At 37.2% G+C, this 19,830-nt stretch overlaps 1 long non-coding RNA gene across 1 annotated transcript in view; it reads right to left on the bottom strand.

Moving 5' to 3' along the window:
* Nucleotides 1–19,484, bottom strand: part of LOC128641247 (uncharacterized) — a 33,781-nt gene extending 14,297 nt beyond the window's left edge. The window contains exons 1-2 of the long non-coding RNA XR_008399459.1: nucleotides 19,375–19,484; nucleotides 2,355–2,542 (exon numbers count right to left, since the gene is read on the bottom strand). This is a non-coding gene — a long non-coding RNA (uncharacterized LOC128641247). The remainder of the gene's footprint in view (nucleotides 1–2,354; nucleotides 2,543–19,374) is intronic.
* Between the last annotated feature and the right edge of the window lie 346 nt (nucleotides 19,485–19,830).

Below are 19,830 nucleotides of genomic sequence, written 5' to 3'. Positions count from 1 at the left end.
TATTAATTATATATTACACTCCTATTGAAGTGTTATTTTTACCACCAGTTATTTGGGGTTAATTATTCTTATAAATTGTACAGACAGCTAGCGCAGTAAGTTTTGTGTAAGTTTTCTTGTAGATGAGAACCAATTTTTTTTTCTTTTCTTTTGGAAGGGGGCTTAGGGAATTAAGGGGAAAACGAGAAAGAGAGAAAGTATTGTGTACTGTGAATTACCGCGGTCTCCAGATTGTTTAATGGCATGCTATTGTTTTCCTTACTTTTCTTTTATCTTTGAACCATCTTATGTATCCAATAAGCTGTCTCGATATCTCTCTTTTCTCAATAATACAAATATTTTAAAAATAAAAATAAAAAAAAAATGCATGCTCTATCAGAATCATGAATGTTACATTTTTACTTTGCTGTCCCTTTAACCAAAAACCCCACTACTTGAGTGTAATATTTGTGCTTCATCAGCTTAGTACTTGAGCAAAATCCTATATGAATTTAACTGATTTATAGAAATCTTTTATCTTAGGGATAGAACGTGCCTGCAGCTTCTAACATGAAGGGTGTGTTATACTACCACGCACATGATATATATCTTAACCATGGAATTCTAATACTACCACTAAAATGCAAACGATATGGGCTGTACTCCAGCAATGGTAATGCTCCGTATTCCTTGCATTTTTCTGTTCCCCTTGTAATCTGGCCGTATGGGTATAAAAGTCTCTGCAAAGTGATTAAACACAGTCATAATATCACTCCAGCAGCAGAAAACTGCTGGGTCACTGCTGATTGGCTAACCAGACGCATCTGCTCAGGAAGAACAGTTCTCTGCAGCTCCTGAGTTGTACTTTAACTCTGCAAAGGGGTTGAACACATAGATTTGTATGGTCGGTAGTGTTAAAATGACATACTCTTAGTAATTAGAGCACGTCATTTTTATACTAAAATGTATTTTTAATGTTCCATAGTGGATTAGTTCTTCAGTGTAACTATTGATAACTCCATAACTATCCTGTTGATTTTCAGCTATCCCAATTATTCAAATGTGTGTATATATATATATATATATACACAGTATCTCACAAAAGTGAATACACCCCTCACATTTTTGTAAATATTGTATTATACCCTTTCATGTGACAACACTGAAGAAATTATCCTTTGCTACCATGTAAGGTAGTGAGTGTACAGCCTGTATAACAGTGTAAATGTGCTGTCCCCTCAAAATAACTCAACACACAGCCATTCATGTCTAAACCGTTGGCAACAAAAGTGAGTACACCCCTAAGTGGAAATGTCCAAATTGGGCCCAAAATGTCACTATTTTGTGTGGCCACCATTCATTTTCAAGCACTGCCTTAACCCTCTTGGGCATTATAAAAAATATGCTTTCATTGGTGTAAAATCCTACATTTGCAAGTTTTTTGTTTTTTAAAAGCTGCATATTTTCTGTTTGGTTGTAAATGACTTTGCTCTGATGAGCATTTAACTGCATAGCATGACTTAGTTAGTCAGCCCTAGTTTATTTTGAATGAAATAATTAGATCTGTTGGCATATAAAGGTGATTTGCAAATCTGCAACTAATTATCACTAAATAATAAAAGTTCTGCATAATCGATAACATAATTACTACATAAATGAATATTTACAATCGGTTGTGCTATATATTATGAAATTATTTTGCTTAGCTACTTTGCAAAGCAGCAAACAGAATTAAACGACTTATGTCGCGCATGTAAAATAAGGAAATACTCAGCCCATTTGTAAAATCAGGAGGTTAATGGAGCATTACTCTGTAGATATTTAAAAATAAAGATTAATGAGACAATAGCTGTATGGGCATTTAGAACTAGAAGTTAAAATTACAGTGGGATTTCTTAATAGAGATATATTTGTATTTTTTTTTAGAGAAGCAGACGACCTTTTGGTATTATCAGTGATATTTCTGCTTCTGTAAGTCCTGGGGTCCTGTTTAAAGGTCGTTCAGTATATTGATCAGACTATGGAGGGGGGTAGGAAGCTTGTGCAACTGTGCAGGTCGAATTGGAATCAATATCAAACCGTCAAGATGCTATGATTGCAGCAGTGCTCGTGTGCCCTGGGCTGTCAATATCCATTCACTCTCTAAAGCAACTATTCATTTAGGAGGAACTACTGCAAACAAAACACTATTCAATGAAACAAGTACTGGAAAATAGCTACAATGGACACGTTCTGCCCATGCTGCTCTACAGTAAAACCTGAATGTAAAAACTGCTGTATCTGTTCATTGTGTGTGCCAACCCTAGTCCAACAAAACAGAGCTTAAAGGGATATGAAAAACAACATGGTTCTTTTATGATTCAGACAGAACTTACCATTTTAAAAAAAAGTTTCCAATTCACTTCTTCGTTCCCATTGGTATTCTGTGTGGAAGAGATACCTAGGTAGGCATCTGGAGCAGGAAATAGTGCTGCCATCTATTGCTCTTTCAAATAGATAACATTCTTGCAATACTGCTGCCGTGTAGTGCTCCAGAAATGTGCCAGCTCCTAAGCATACATCCCTGTTTTTAACAAAATGAGAATGAAGAAAAACTGATAATAGATGTAAATTATAAAGTTGGGTAAAATCACATGCTCTATCTGAATCATGAAATAAACATTTTGGATTTTATATCCCTTTAAAGGAACATGAAACCCAACATTTTTCAGATATAGAACACAATTTTAATCAATTTTCCAATTCACTTTTATCTAATTTGTTTTGTTCTATTGGTATCCCTTGTTAAATGTATACCTAGGTAGGTTCAGGAGCTGGGAACTAGATGCTGATTGGTGACTATACATATATGCCTCTTGGCATTGTCTTACCAATGTGTTTAGCTAGCTCCCTGTAGTCAAAACTGAAATGAATGCATTTCAATTTTAAATTTCAGTTCTGCAATATACTTTCATTAATAAAAATGCTTTTAGTAAAATTTATTACTTTACTTTTTAAGCAACTTTCTAATTTACTCCTATTATCAAATTTTCTTCATTCTCTTGGTATCTTTATTTGAAATGCAAAAATGTAAGTTTAGATGCCGGCCCATTTTTGGTGATCAACCTGGGTTATTCTTGCTGATTGGTGGATACATTCATCCACCAATAAAAAAGTGCTGTCCAGAGTACTGAACCAAAAAACAACTTAGATGCCTTCTTTTTCAAATAAAGATAGCAAGAGAACGCAGAAAATTTGATAATAGGAGTAAATTAGAAAGTTGCTTAAAATTGCATGCTCTATGTGAATCACAAAAGAAAAAATTTGGGTTCAGTGTCCCTTTAAAGGGATAGTAAACCCCCCAAAAAATAGCTTATTTCTTTTGTTATCCATTGCTGAAGGGACAGCATTGAACTACTGGCAGGAAACCGAACACATCTAGTTAGCCAATCACAAGAGACAAAAGTGTGCAGGCACCAATTAACAGCAGCTCCCACTGGTGTATGATATGTGTGTATTCTTTTCAACAAGGGATACTAAGAACAAGGCACATTTTAAAATAGAAGTGAATTTAAAAGGGTCTTAAAAGGACATGCTCTATCTGAATCATGTCGTTTTGATTTTGACTTTCCTATCCCTTTAATTTGCTGTGTGCCGTACAAGCCACTACTAATTTTGAATGTGAATGCTGGTGCATGGGTCACTCACAGAATATTTGCATATACAGCTAAAAAACAGTTATACCTTTTACTCTAAACATTTTTGCTAAAGGAAGTATATTGCAAAAAAATGATTCTGCATATTTCAACTTTGACCTTTCTATCCCTTTATCCCCTTTGCTACCGGGAATTTCAAAGAAGTTGACTATTATACCAGATAATTTTTTCTTATTTTTACTATCACTCCATGTTTTTTTTTTATTTATAGAAAATATTTACATACAGCTTGTGCAATCATGAAACAAATTATTGTAAAAGCTTCTCTGGGATACCATTTGTTCATAAATTGCATTGGTTTTGGGTAATTTAGAATGCTGGTAATTGCAACTACGCACCTCACTTCTGGTATTCCTAGCAGGGAATGCTTTTAACTTTACAGCCGAGACTGCTTAAGCTTATTGCAGCTCTGATATGTGGTACGATGAGCTTTGTACCACATGACGTGTGTATGAGTATGTGTGTGTATATATATATATATATATATATATATATATGATAAAGCAAGATAGCGTCAGCACTTCTTCATACAAAATTCCACTTTATTGAGGTTTCAGACAAAGATAAAAACAGCAACGTTTCGAGTCAACACAGACCCTTAGTCATGCAATGGATTATGGGAAAAATCACCTTCTTTTAGAACACCTGTGTATCAATTAACTTGATTTACCTGCATACATTCAAATTACCATTTTGGATTTTTGACCCCTAACAGGTCAGAATGGTCAGTAAATAATCTTTGTATCTAAATCACAGTTTTTCATTATACGATAGAGAGTTCCTATCTAGTGATTCTAGCCCTAGACTATGTTACAACACATATGATACAACACATATTATTAAAAACATATCATACAAAATTACAGAATTACTTTACATTAATACTTATAAAAACAAATGAAGATCATAGTCTTTGTTTAGACCATTTGGACTAAGTGTTTTTAGATGCTGTATCCACCATACCTCTCTTTTCTTTAACAGTAACTCTCTGTTACCCCCTCTCCTTTGTTTTGGTATGTGGTCAATTACTTGGAATTGTAACTGGCTAACAGAACCCAATGATCTAATATCAAATAAGAGTAAAAATAAAAATCAGATTGATAAAAAACAACTTATCTTTTCTTCAGTATATAATCAATTTAGTAATAATATCACAAAAATTGTTAAAAAAAAACATTGGTATATACTAAATAAAACGAATCCACATATTGAGGAATTTAGTAAACCACCAATTAATTCCTTTAAGAGGGTCAAAAACATTAGAGACCCAGTAGTAAAATCAGATGTGGGTACTAGTAAGAAAGATACTATAAATTACCTTACAACAGCTAATAAAGGATCATACCCCTGTCTCAACTGTGCTCAATGTAATTCCATGATCAAGGGGAAATACATAGCACAGATAAATGATAATAAAAAACGTGAAATTAAAGGCTTATATACATGCAACACTGATCATGTAGTGTATATCCTGAAATGTCCATGTGGGCGGGGCTATGTGGGAGAGACCATTAACCCCATTAAAGATAGGATAAGTGCCCATAAATCTTCCATTAGATGTAAGGATATGACACTACCCGTGTCATCCCATTTTATCAATGCTGGACATACAGTTAGCCAGTTACGATTCCAAGTAATTGACCACATACCAAAACAAAGGAGAGGGGGTAACAGAGAGTTACTGTTAAAGAAAAGAGAGGTATGGTGGATACAGCATCTAAAAACACTTAGTCCGAATGGTCTAAACAAAGACTATGATCTTCATTTGTTTTTATAAGTATTAATGTAAAGTAATTCTGTAATTTTGTATGATATGTTTTTAATAATATGTGTTGTATCATATGTGTTGTAACATAGTCTAGGGCTAGAATCACTAGATAGGAACTCTCTATCGTATAATGAAAAACTGTGATTTAGATACAAAGATTATTTACTGACCATTCTGACCTGTTAGGGGTCAAAAATCCAAAATGGTAATTTGAATGTATGCAGGTAAATCAAGTTAATTGATACACAGGTGTTATAAAAGAAGGTGATTTTTCCCATAATCCATTGCATGACTAAGGGTCTGTGTTGACTCGAAACGTCGCTGTTTTTATCTTTGTCTGAAACCTCAATAAAGTGGAATTTTGTATGAAGAAGTGCTGACGCTATCTTGCTTTATCATATCCATAAATGTGGGCTGGCAGACCCCACTCAGTGGTCGTGCACTGCTATAATCTGAAAAAAGGTTGCTGAAAAAATGCTGAAAAAATAGCATTAAGAAAGGTGCTGGACTTACCTGTTAAAGTTGTATATATATATATATATATATATATATATATATATATATATATATATAACATAATTTATGTAAGAACTTACCTGATAAATTCATTTCTTTCATATTAGCAAGAGTCCATGAGCTAGTGACGTATGGGATATACATTCCTACCAGGAGGGGCAAAGTTTCCCAAACCTCAAAATGCCTATAAATACACCCCTCACCACACCCACAATTCAGTTTAACGAATAGCCAAGAAGTGGGGTGATAAAAAAAGTGCGAAAGCATATAAAATAAGGAATTGGAATAATTGTGCTTTATACAAAAATCATAACCACCACAAAAAAAGGGCGGGACTCATGGACTCTTGCTAATATGAAAGAAATGAATTTATCAGGTAAGTTCTTACATAAATTATGTTTTCTTTCATGTAATTAGCAAGAGTCCATGAGCTAGTGACGTATGGGATAATGATTACCCAAGATGTGGATCTTTCCACGCAAGAGTCACTAGAGAGGGAGGGATAAAATAAAGACAGCCAATTCCTGCTGAAAATAATCCACACCCAAAATAAAGTTTAATGAAAAACATAAGCAGAAGATTCAAACTGAAACCGCTGCCTGAAGTACTTTTCTACCAAAAACTGCTTCAGAAGAAGAAAATACATCAAAATGGTAGAATTTAGAAAAAGTATGCAAAGAGGACCAAGTTGCTGCTTTGCAAATCTGATCAATCGAAGCTTCATTCCTAAACGCCCAGGAAGTAGAAACTGACCTAGTAGAATGAGCTGTAATCCTTTGAGGCGGAGTTTTACCCGACTCAACATAGGCAAGATGAATTAAAGATTTCAACCAAGATGCCAAAGAAATGGCAGAAGCTTTCTGGCCTTTTCTAGAACCGGAAAATATAACAAATAAACTAGAAGTCTTTCGGAAAGACTTAGTAGCTTCAACATAATATTTCAAAGCTCTAACAACATCCAAAGAATGCAACGATTTCTCCTTAGAATTCTTAGGATTAGGACATAATGAAGGAACCACAATTTCTCTACTAATGTTGTTGGAATTCACAACTTTAGGTAAAAATTCAAAAGAAGTTCGCAACACTGCCTTATCCTGATGAAAAATCAGAAAAGGAGACTCACAAGAAAGAGCAGATAAATCAGAAACTCTTCTGGCAGAAGAGATTGCCAAAAGGAACAAAACTTTCCAAGAAAGTAATTTAATGTCCAATGAATGCATAGGTTCAAACGGAGGAGCTTGAAGAGCCCCCAGAACCAAATTCAAACTCCAAGGAGGAGAAATTGACTTAATGACAGGTTTTATACGAACCAAAGCTTGTACAAAACAATGAATATCAGGAAGATTAGCAATCTTTCTGTGAAAAAGAACAGAAAGAGCAGAGATTTGTCCTTTCAAAGAACTTGCGGATAAACCTTTATCTAAACCATCCTGAAGAAACTGTAAAATTCTCGGAATTCTAAAAGAATGCCAAGAAAAATGATGAGAAAGACACCAAGAAATATAAGTCTTCCAGACTCTATAATATATCTCTCTGGATACAGATTTATGAGCCTGTAACATAGTATTAATCACAGAGTCAGAGAAACCTCTTTGACCAAGAATCAAGCGTTCAATCTCCATACTTTAAATTTAAGGATTTGAGATCCTGATGGAAAAAAGGACCTTGCAACAGAAGGTCTGGTCGTAGCGGAAGAGTCCACGGATGGCAAGAGGCCATCCGGACAAGATCCGCATACCAAAACCTGTGAGGCCATGCCGGAGCTACCAGCAGAACAAACGAGCATTCCTTCAGAATCTTGGAGATTACTCTTGGAAGAAGAACTAGAGGCGGAAAGATATAAGCAGGATGATACTTCCAAGGAAGTGATAATGCATCCACTGCTTCCGCCTGAGGATCCCGGGATCTGGACAGATACCTGGGAAGTTTCTTGTTTAGATGAGACGCCATCAGATCTATTTCTGGAAGCTCCCACATTTGAACAATCTGAAGAAATACCTCTGGGTGAAGAGACCATTCGCCCGGATGCAACGTTTGGCGACTGAGATAATCCGCTTCCCAATTGTCTATACCTGGGATATGAACCGCAGAGATTAGACAGGAGCTGGATTCCGCCCAAACCAGAATTCGAGATACTTCTTTCATAGCCAGAGGACTGTGAGTCCCTCCTTGATGATTGATGTATGCCACCGTTGTGACATTGTCTGTCTGAAAACAAATGAACGATTCTCTCTTCAGAAGAGGCCAAGACTGAAGAGCTCTGAAAATTGCACGGAGTTCCAAAATATTGATCGGTAATCTCACCTCCTGAGATTCCCAAACTCCTTGTGCCATCAGAGATCCCCACACAGCTCCCCAACCTGTGAGACTTGCATCTGTTGAAATTACAGTCCAGGTCGGAAGCACAAAAGAAGCCCCCTGAATTAAACGATGGTGATCTGTCCACCACGTTAGAGAGTGTCGTACAATCGGTTTTAAAGATATTAATTGAGATATCTTTGTGTAATCCTTGCACCATTGATTCAGCATACAGAGCTGAAGAGGTCGCATGTGAAAACGAGCAAAGGGGATCACGTCCGATGCAGCAGTCATAAGACCTAGAATTTCCATGCATAAGGCTACCGAAGGGAATGATTGTGACTGAAGGTTTCGACAAGCTGAAATCAATTTTAGACGTCTCTTGTCTGTTAAAGACAGAGTCATGGACACTGAATCTATCTGGAAACCCAGAAAGGTTACCCTTGTCTGAGGAATCAATGAACTTTTTGGTGAATTGATCCTCCAACCATGATCTTGAAGAAACAACACAAGTCGATTCGTATGAGATTCTGCTAAATGTAAAGACTGAGCAAGTACCAAGATATCGTCCAAATAAGGAAATACCACAATACCCTGTTCTCTGATTACAGACAGAAGGGCACCGAGAACCTTTGTAAAAATTCTTGGAGCTGTAGCTAGGCCAAACGGCAGAGCCACAAACTGGTAATGCTTGTCCAGAAAAGAGAATCTCAGGAACTGATAATGATCTGGATGAATCGGAATATGCAGATATGCATCCTGTAAATCTATTGTGGACATATAATGCCCTTGCTGAACAAAAGGCAAGATAGTCCTTACAGTTACCATTTTGAACGTTGGTATCCTTACATAACGATTCAATATTTTTAGATCCAGAACTGGTCTGAAGGAATTCTCCTTCTTTGGTACAATGAAAAGATTTGAATAAAACCCCATCCCCTGTTCCAGAACTGGAACTGGCATAATTACTCCAGCCAACTCTAGATCTGAAACACAATTCAGAAATGCTTGTGCTTTCACTGGATTTACTGGGACACGGGAAAGAAAAAATCTCTTTGCAGGAGGTCTCATCTTGAAACCAATTCTGTACCCTTCTGAAACAATGTTCTGAATCCAAAGATTGTGAACAGAATTGATCCAAATTTCTTTGAAAAAAACGTAACCTGCCCCCTACCAGCTGAGCTGGAATGAGGGCCGCACCTTCATGTGGACTTAGAAGCAGGCTTTGCCTTTCTAGAAGGCTTGGATTTATTCCAGACTGGAGATGGTTTCCAAACTGAAACTGCTCCTGAGGATGAAGGATCAGGCTTTTGTTCTTTGTTGAAACGAAAGGAACGAAAACGATTGTTAGCCCTGTTTTTACCCTTAGATTTTTTATCCTGTGGTAAAAAAGTTCCTTTCCCACCAGTAACAGTTGAGATAATAGAATCCAACTGAGAACCAAATAATTTGTTACCCTGGAAAGAAATGGAAAGTAGAGTTGATTTAGAAGCCATATCAGCATTCCAAGTTTTAAGCCATAAAGCTCTTCCAGCTAAAATAGCTAGAGACATAAACCTGACATCAACTCTGATAATATAAAAAATGGCATCACAGATAAAATTATTAGCATGCTGAAGAAGAATAATAATATTATGAGAATCATGATCTATTACTTGTTGCGCTAAAGTCTCCAACCAAAAAGTTGAAGCTGCAGCAACATCAGCCAATGATATAGCAGGTCTAAGAAGATTACCTGAACACAGATAAGCTTTTCTTAGAAAGGATTCAATTTTCCTATCTAAAGGATCCTTAAACGAAGTACCATCTGACGTAGGAATAGTAGTACGTTTAGCAAGGGTAGAAATAGACCCATCAACTTTAGGGATTTTGTCCCAAAATTCTAATCTGTCAGACGGCACAGGATATAATTGCTTAAAACGTTTAGAAGGAGTAAATTAATTACCCAATTTATCCCATTCTCTGGAAATTACTTCAGAAATAGCATTAGGAACAGGAAAAACTTCTGGAATAACCACAGGAGATTTAAATACCTTATCTAAACGTTTAGAATTAGTATCAAGAGGACCAGAATCCTCTATTTCTAAAGCAATTAGTACTTCTTTAAGTAAAGAACGAATAAATTCCATTTGAAATAAATATGAAGATTTATCAGCATCAATCTCTGAGACAGAATCCTCTGAACCAGAAGAGTCATCAGAATCAGAATGATGATGTTCATTTAAAAATTCATCTGTAGAGAGAGAAGTTTTAAAATATTTTTTATGTTTACTAGAAGGAGAAATAACAGACATAGCCTTCTTGATGGATTCAGAAACAAAATCTCTTATGTTATCAGGAACATTCTGCACCTTAGATGTTGAAGGAACTGCAACAGGCAATGGTACATTACTAAAGGAAATATTATCTGCTTTAACAAGTTTGTCATGACAATTAATACAAACAACAGCCGGAGGAATAGCTACCAAAAGTTTACAGCAGATACACTTAGATTTGGTAGTTCCAGCACTAGACAGAGATTTTCCTGAAGTATCTTCTGACTCAGATGCAACGTGAGACATCTTGCAATATGTAAGAGAAAAAACAACATATAAAGCAAAATTGATCAAATTCCTTAAATGACAGTTTCAGGAATGGGAAAAAATGCCAATAAACAAGCTTCTAGTAACCAGAAGCAAAGAAAAAATGAGACTGAAATAATGTGGAGACAAAAGCGACGCCCATATTTTTTAGCACCAAATAAGACACTCACATTATTTGGCGCCTAAATGCTTTTTGGCGCCAAAAATGACGCCACATCCGGAACGCCGACATTTTTGGCGCAAAAGGACGTCAAAAATGACGGAACTTCCGGCGACACGTATGATGCCGGAAACAGAAAAGATTTTTTGCGCCAAAAAAGTCCGCGCCAAGAATGACGCAATAAAATTAAGCATTTTCAGCCCCCGCGAGCCTAACAGCCCACAGGGAAAAAAAGAGTCAAATTTTAAAGTAAGAAAAAAAGATTGATTCAAATGCATTATCCCAAATATGAAACTGACTGTCTGAAAATAAGGAATGTTGAACATCCTGAGTCAAGGCAAATAAATGTTTGAATACATATATTTAGAACTTTATAAATAAAGTGCCCAACCATAGCTTAGAGTGTCACAGAAAATAAGATTTACTTACCCCAGGACACTCATCTACATGTTTGTAGAAAGCCAAACCAGTACTGAAACGAAAATCAGCAGAGGTAATGGTATATAAATAAGAGTATATCGTCGATCTGAAAAGGGAGGTAAGAGATGAATCTCTACGACCGATAACAGAGAACCTATGAAATAGACCCCGTAGAAGGAGATCATTGAATTCAAATAGGCAATACTCTCTTCACATCCCTCTGACATTCACTGCACGCTGAGAGGAAAACCGGGCTCCAACTTGCTGCGGAGCGCATATCAACGTAGAATCTAGCACAAACTTACTTCACCACCTCCATAAGAGGCAAAGTTTGTAAAACTGAATTGTGGGTGTGGTGAGGGGTGTATTTATAGGCATTTTGAGGTTTGGGAAACTTTGCCCCTCCTGGTAGGAATGTATATCCCATACGTCACTAGCTCATGGACTCTTGCTAATTACATGAAAGAAATATATATATATGTCCAATTATATGTCCAATTGAGTTAAGGGGTTTATGCTATTTAAAAGGCAAACTTTCTATCACATTAAAGGGACATATAAGACAATATTAAACTTCCATAATTCATTATGTGAGTGTGCAGTTTAAAAACAAAATAGCAGTTTATTATTTTAATTATGAAAATGTACCTATATCTCTTGGTATCTTTGCTTGCACACTGAAGAAAGCTTGGGAGTGTGCACATGTCAAACACTGTGTGTCAGTTGTCTTTGTAATAATGTACAACATTGCTGCTGCTACATAATGGTGAGGATATATGTGCACATTCCTGATCCTACCTAGATATTCTGTCATGGAAAGCCAACGTGACAAATTAATTCTGACAACTGAAGTACATTTTTTTAATTGTACACTCTCAGGGCTGGCTCAAGATATTGTGCTAAAAAAGAGAGAGAAGTCGGCGCTAAGGATCCCCTAAAAGCCTGGTACGGGAGGGTCCCCCAAACAAAGAGCCTCAAGGGTGGTAACAGAACAAACAGAGAAAATGTACTGGCGCTAAAACAGCTAGGGAATAGCCAATCAGTGGGACATAATATCCTCAGTAAAAATATATAGGTGATAAGTAAGTGCTGGTAAAGATGATATATATCCGACTGAAGAGATAGCAATTTAGTGTGTTAAAACAGAAAAATAGTAGTTATATACTACAAAGTAGTGTAGCTAAAATACTAAGGACTAGCTCGATGAAAGCAGATTACAGTAGTATTATAGCAGAAATGTGGCTTGGTGACTAGCACAAAGATATATTAAATTGTACAATAAGGTAAAATACAGATTGCTATTAATATCAAGTAAAAAGTACTATTTATTTCTCAAATAAGATAATGACATGTAATACATATACATAAACATAAAAGACTCTGGACGTCCAGGGGTAAAGTCTAAAAACATAAGAAAATGTGTGTAGAATACTCAATGTTCATCTAAATAATAATAATAAACGATAGTGCTGTACCTTAAAAAGCATTCTCTCTACGTCTAGAGCGAGGGTTATGTAGAAAGGGTTCTAAGCAAAAAATGTAATGGATCCGCTCTCATTAGAAGGGGCAATATACAGCCCTGAAGATAATAGTATCATCCTGATGGTTGGAGTATCGTCTGCTAATGCGAGGTGGTAAGTTGATATCCGCCTTTGCTTTAGTGGCCGGTAGAAGCGTGGCTCTAATCCCAGACGGTACCCTGATACTCTTCTGTCGGCGTAGTGTTCAGCATGGAAGGAGCTTCGCTTAACTTCCAGGTGTTCCGCTTGACTTCCGGGTGTGACGTCTGGCTCTGACATCACCTGTAGTAACTTGCTCCGTGACGGATCGTGGATAGTGATCCAGGTAACACAGTGTGTTAGTTGCAAGTTAGGTTTGCCTCTTGATGTCCTTTATTGACATGCACTCTAGTTCTATGACAATAAAAGTCCTTTATTTGCGTGCACTTGGTTAGTGCAAATCAAAAGGTTGTGCAGTTTCCTCAAACTGATAATCAAAGGGGTGTGCAGTTTCCTCAAAGTGATAATCAAAGGGGTGTGCAGTTTCCTCGAAGTGAGCCAGCAATAACGTGGTTGGTGGGTGCACAATAAATTATGCAACCTTAGGGTAAATGTAACTAAGTTCAATGCGTTTCACCCCACACCGGGGGGTTTTTCAAGAATGAGTTGCAGTGATACCTGTGTCCATTTTATAGCAGTCTTTTGGAGTCCCATGGGTTAATTGGGTGATGGGCGTGATCCTTCACATACAGCATGTGTTGGTTCTATTAAAGGGACAATGAACCAAATTTTTTTCTTTTGTGATTCAGATAGAGCATGCAATTTTAAGCAACTTTCTAATTTACTCCTATTATCAATTTTTCTTCGTTCTCTTGCTATCTTTATTTGAAAAAGAAGGCATCTAAGCTTTTTTGGGGTTTAGAACTCTGGATAGCCCTTTTTTATTGGTGGATTAATTTATCCACCAATCAGCAAGGACAACCCAGGTTGTTCACCAAAAATGGTCTGACATTTCAAATAAAGATACCAAGAGAATGAAGAAAATTTGATAATAGGAGTAAATTAGAAAGTTGCTTAAAATGTTATGCTCTATCTGAATCACAAAAGAAAAAAATTGGGTTCAGTGTCCCTTTAAGGTGGCATATACCATATTCTGAAATTCTACTGCTAACAAGGAATTCCTATCTAAGTCACATTATCACTACACAGTATGACACATAATAAAAGAATATATGTATACTCGATAGGGGGTGAGCAAAACATACCTATTAATTTAAAACCACAATTAACAAAAGTGCAGCTGTAAAAAACAGTACCTAGGAGAAATGACAAGGACCCTTAGGGAAATAATAAGAGTACCTGTGGCTCATAGAAAAGGGAAATAAAGAAACCCACCTATACCGACATTTCAATGATGTACACAACAATAGATTAAAAGACTTTACTTTCTGGGGAATAGTCAAAGTAAAAGCACATTGGAGTGGGGGCAATTTTGAAAACAAAATACTAAAGAAAGAGGCAGAACTAATATATAGAATGAAAACCCTCCACCCATTAGGTCTTAACTCGGAACTAGACGTCACCTCCTTCATGTATGACTAAGTCCCTTCCAACATATATACCCCCCTCCAACTCGCCTTAAAGGGCCATGATACCCAGATGTTGAAACACTCGAAAGTGATGCAGCATAGCTGTAAAATGCTGACTAGAAAATATCACCTGAGCATCTCTATGTAAAAAAGAAAGATATTTTACCTCAAAAGTTCCTCAGTAGCCACATCCCATTGTAAAGGACTTCTAAGCAGCAAATTAGTATGTCTGTCCCGGGACAGCTAAGGGAGTGAGTACTCATCTTATTTCCCTATTCAGTTTAGGGAAGTTTACTATGAAATCTCATGAGAGTTAAGTCAAATCTCATGAGATCACAGTAAAAGAACTCATGACCTCAGCACTATTGATGCTGATTGGCAGCTGTTCATTTCTTCATTCATTTATTTTTTACCTGCAGCTGGGCAGCAGATGAGTATAACTTTTTACACAGAACTTACTCTGCTGAGCTGAGGAAGTTGTGAGGTAAAATATCTTCCTTTTTTACATAGAGATGCTCAGGTGATATTTTCCTGTCAGCATTTTACAGTTATACTGCATCAGTTTCAAGTGATTTAGCATATGAGTATTATGTCCCTTTAACCCCTTAACGACCGAGGACGTGCAGGGTACGTCCTCTTAAAAAAGTCACTTAACGACCAAGAACGTACCCTGCACGTCCTCGGTTTGGAAAGCAGCTGGAAGCGATCCTGATCACTTCCAGCTGCTTTCCAGTTATTGCAGGATGCCTCGATATCGAGGCATCCTGCAATAACAATTTTTGCCCCTCCGGTGCAGAGAGAGCCACTCTGTGGCCCTCTCTGCACCGGACATCGATGGCCGCATTCGTTGGTGGGTGGGAGGCCATCGATGGCTTCTTAGTCAGAGAGGGGGGCGGGATCGGGGGCGGGATCGCCGGGGGCGTGCACAGGGGGCGGCGGGAGGGCGCGTGCACGGGGAGGGAGCGGGTGGGAACCGCTTACACTACAGAAACTTTTGGATATTATTGTAAAAAATAATAATAAAAAAACGTAATGGAACTCATCTAAGGGATCTGGGAGGGGGTGGGGGATTGATCTGGGGGGGGAGCTACACTACAGAAAAAACTAAAATAAATTTTAAAAAAACATTTTTATATGCAAACTGGGTACTGGCAGACAGCTGCCAGTACCCAAGATGGCCCCCAATAAGGCAGTGGGGGGGGGGGGGGGGTAGAGAGCTGTTTTGGGGGGGATCAGAGAGGTTGGGTGCTAAGGGGGGATCCTACATAGCAGCATATGTAAATATGCTTAAAAAAAAAACTAAAAAAAAAAAAATTTTATTTTAGTACTGACAGACTTTCTGCCAGTACTTAAGATGGCGGGGACAATTGTGGGGTGGGGGAGGGAAGAGAGCTCTATGGGAGGGATCAGGGGGTCTGATGTGTCAGGTGGGAAGCTGATCTCTACACTAAAGCTAAAATTAACCCTGCAAGCGCCCTACAAGCTACCTAATTAACCCCTTCACTGCTGGGCATAATTCACGTTTTGTGCGCAGTGGCATTTAGCGGCCTTTTAATTACCAAAAAGCAACACCAAAGCCATATATGTCTGCTATTTCTGAACAAAGGGGATCCCAGAGAATCATTTACAACCATTTGTACCATAATTGCACAAGTTGTTTCTAAATAATTTCACTGAGAAACCTAAAGTTTGTGAAAAAGTTGACTATTTTTTTTAATTTAATCGTATTTGGCGGTGAAATGGTGGCCTGAAATATACCAAAATGGGCCTAGATCAATACTTGGGGTTGTCTACTACACTACACTAAAGCTAAAATTAACCCTACAAGCTCCCTACAAGTTCCCTAATTAACCCCTGCACTGCTGAGCATAATACACTTGTGGTGTGCAGCAGCATTTAGCGGACTTCTAATTACTTAAAAACAACGCCAAAGCGATATATGTCTGCTATTTCTGAACAAAGGGGATCCCAGAGAAGCATTTACAACCATTTGTGCCATAATTGCACAAAATGTTTGTTAATGATTTCAGTGAGAAACCTAAAATTTGGAAAAATTTTACTTTTTTTTTTTATTTGATCGCATTTGGCGGTGAAATGGTGGCATGAAATATACCAAAATGGGCCTAGATCAATACTTTGGGATGTCTTCTACAAAAATATATACATGTCAAGGGATATTCAGGTATTCCTGACAGATATCAGTGTTCCAATGTAACTAGCGCTAATTTTGAAAAAAAGTGGTTTGGAAATAGCAAAGTGCTACTTATATTTATGGCCCTATAACTTGCAAAAAAAGCAAAGAACATGTAAACATTGGGTATTTATAAACTCTGGACAAAATTTAGAAACTATTTAGCATGGGTGTTTTTTGGTGGTTGTAGATGTGTAACAGATTTTGGGGGTCAAAGTTAGAAAAAGTGTGTTTTTTTCAATTTTTTCCTTATATTTTATAATTTTTTTTATAGTAAATTATAAGATATGATGAAAATAATGGTATCTTTAGAAAGTCCATTTAATGGCGAAAAAAACGGTATATAATATGTGTGAGTACAGTAAATGAGTAAGAGGGAAATTACAGCTAAACACAAAGACCGCAAAAATGTAAAAATAGCCTTGGTCCCAAACGGACAGAAAATGGAAAAGTGCTGTGGTCATTAAGGGGTTAAAGATCTATGGATATGCCTACAGCCAATATCATAAAAACCTTTGAGCATTGGTCAAGTGATTATTGAAAACCTCCAGCACTGAACAGTGATTATTTAGACCTTTTGTTAGGACCATTAGGTGATCAATCTTTCCGATTATATTATCCACTTCTAATTATTATAATTCTTTTTTATTCTTTTAGTACAAATCTATCATTTTTTATGTATAACAACAGAGTGTAGTTGATACACATTTTTATCACACCTACCTCTTTGACATATTCTCATTCTTTAGCATCCCTTAAGACATATAGAATATGCATATTTAGTTCTCTTCAGATGGTCTATTATACACTTGACAATAATGTCTATAGGGATTAAAGCTAATGTATAACTGTTTTTTTCCACTTTTGTTAATTGTGGTTTTAAATTAATAGGTATGTTTTTCTCACCCCGTATCGAGTATACATATATTCTTTTATTATGTATCATACTATGTAGCCATAATGTGACTTAGAAAGGAATTCCTTGTTAGCAGTAGAATTTCAGAATATGGTATATACCACCTTAATAGAACCAACACATGCTGTATGTGAAGGATCACGCCCATCACCCAATTAACAAATGGGACTCCAAAAGACTGCCATAAAATGGACACAGGTATCACTGCAACTCATTCTTGAAAAAGCCCCCAGCGTGGGGTGAAACGCGTTGAACTGAGTTACATTTACTCTAAGGTTGCATAATTTATTGTGCACCCACCAGCCACATTATTGCTGGCTCACTTTGAGGTAACTGCACACCCCTTTGATTATCAGTTTGAGGAAACTGCACAACCTTTTGATTTGCACTAACCAAGTGCACGCAAATAAAGGACTTTTATTGTCACAGAACTAGAGTGCATGTCAATAAAGGACATCAAGAGGCAAACCTAATTTGCAACTAATACACTGTGTTACCTGGATCACTATCCACGATCCGTCACGGAGCAAGTTACTACAGGTGATGTCAGAGCCAGACGTCACACCCGGATGTCAAGCGGACCACCTGGAAGTTAAGCGAAGCTCCTTCCATGCTGAACACCACGCCGACAGAAGAGTATCAGGGTACCGTCTGGGATTAGAGCCACGCTTCTACCGGCCACTAAAGCAAAGGCGGATATCAACTTACCACCTCGCATTAGCAGACGATACTCCAACCATCAGGATGATACTATTATCTTCAGGGCTGTATATTGCCCCTTCTAATGAGAGCGGATCCATTACATTTTTTGCTTAGAACCCTTTCTACATAACCCTCTCTCTCTAGACGTAGAGAGAATGCTTTTTAAGGTACAGCACTATCGTTTATTATTATTATTTAGATGAACATTGAGTATTCTACACACATTTTCTTATGTTTTTAGACTTTACCCCTGGACGTCCAGAGTCTTTTATGTATATGTATTACATGTCATTATCTTATTTGAGAAATAAATAGTACTTTTTACTTGATATTAATAGCAATCTGTATTTTACCTTATTGTACAATTTAATATATTTTTGTGCTAGTCACCAAGCCACATTTCTGCTATAATACTACTGTAATCTGCTTTCATCGAGTTAGTCCTTAGTATTTTAGCTACACTTCTTTGCAGTATAACACTACTATTTTTCTGTTTTAACACACTAAATTGCTATCTCTTCAGTCAGATATATATCATGTTTACCAGCACTTACTTATCACCTATATATTTTTACTGAGGATATTATGTCCCACTGATTGGCTATTCCCTAGCTGTTTTAGCGCCAGTACATTTTCTCTGTTTGTTCTTGCCTGGGTCCAAGAATAAAATGACGCCCCCTAGTAGTAAGATTACTGATTAGCATATCAATCTACTAGCCTGTACGCTGACCTCATTAAACCACCTGCATGCAACTTATGCTTATGCACAATAAGTGGGAAGATAGTAAGGAAAGAGATACAATTGTCCGACCTTGAAAGTTGCTCCTGACCAGTTTGGTGTCTTTGTGCAAGATGAAGTAAGGCTGCTGGAAGCCTGCAACTTACCCCCACAGAGACACAGAAGTGGTCTGGGTCTGATAGTGACTGACTAAGTCACTGAAGTGCTGCCCCTTGTCAAGTGCTGCCTGGGTCTATTGGACCAACTTGGTCTATTGTTGAGCCAACCCTGCACATTCTAATTGACAAAACTGTATCTTTAAAAATATAATTTATGCTTACCTTATTAATTCATTTCTTTCATGGTGGTAAGAGTCCTGAGGGGAAAAGGCACCCTTACCTCCAGTTACAGTAGAGATAACAGAATCCAAACCAGACCCAAACATCTTTCTCTGAAAATAGAGAGATAAAAGCCTGGATTTAGAAACTATATCAGCAGACCAAGACTTTAACCATAAAGCCCTTCTAGAAAGAACTGCCAGGGACATATTCTTATAATTAATCTTAAAGGGAAAGTAAACACCAAAAATATTTTTGTTTAAAAAGATAGATAACATAATTTATGTAAGAACTTACCTGATAAATTCATTTCTTTCATATTAGCAAGAGTCCATGAGCTAGTGACGTATGGGATATACATTCCTACCAGGAGGGGCAAAGTTTCCCAAACCTCAAAATGCCTATAAATACACCCCTCACCACACCCACAATTCAGTTTAACGAATAGCCAAGAAGTGG

The sequence above is a fragment of the Bombina bombina genome, chromosome 10, assembly GCF_027579735.1.
Source record: "Bombina bombina isolate aBomBom1 chromosome 10, aBomBom1.pri, whole genome shotgun sequence".
Lineage (NCBI taxonomy): Eukaryota > Metazoa > Chordata > Amphibia > Anura > Bombinatoridae > Bombina > Bombina bombina.
The sequence above is the reverse complement of the archived record's forward strand: the minus strand, read 5'-3'. Positions and strand labels throughout refer to the sequence as shown.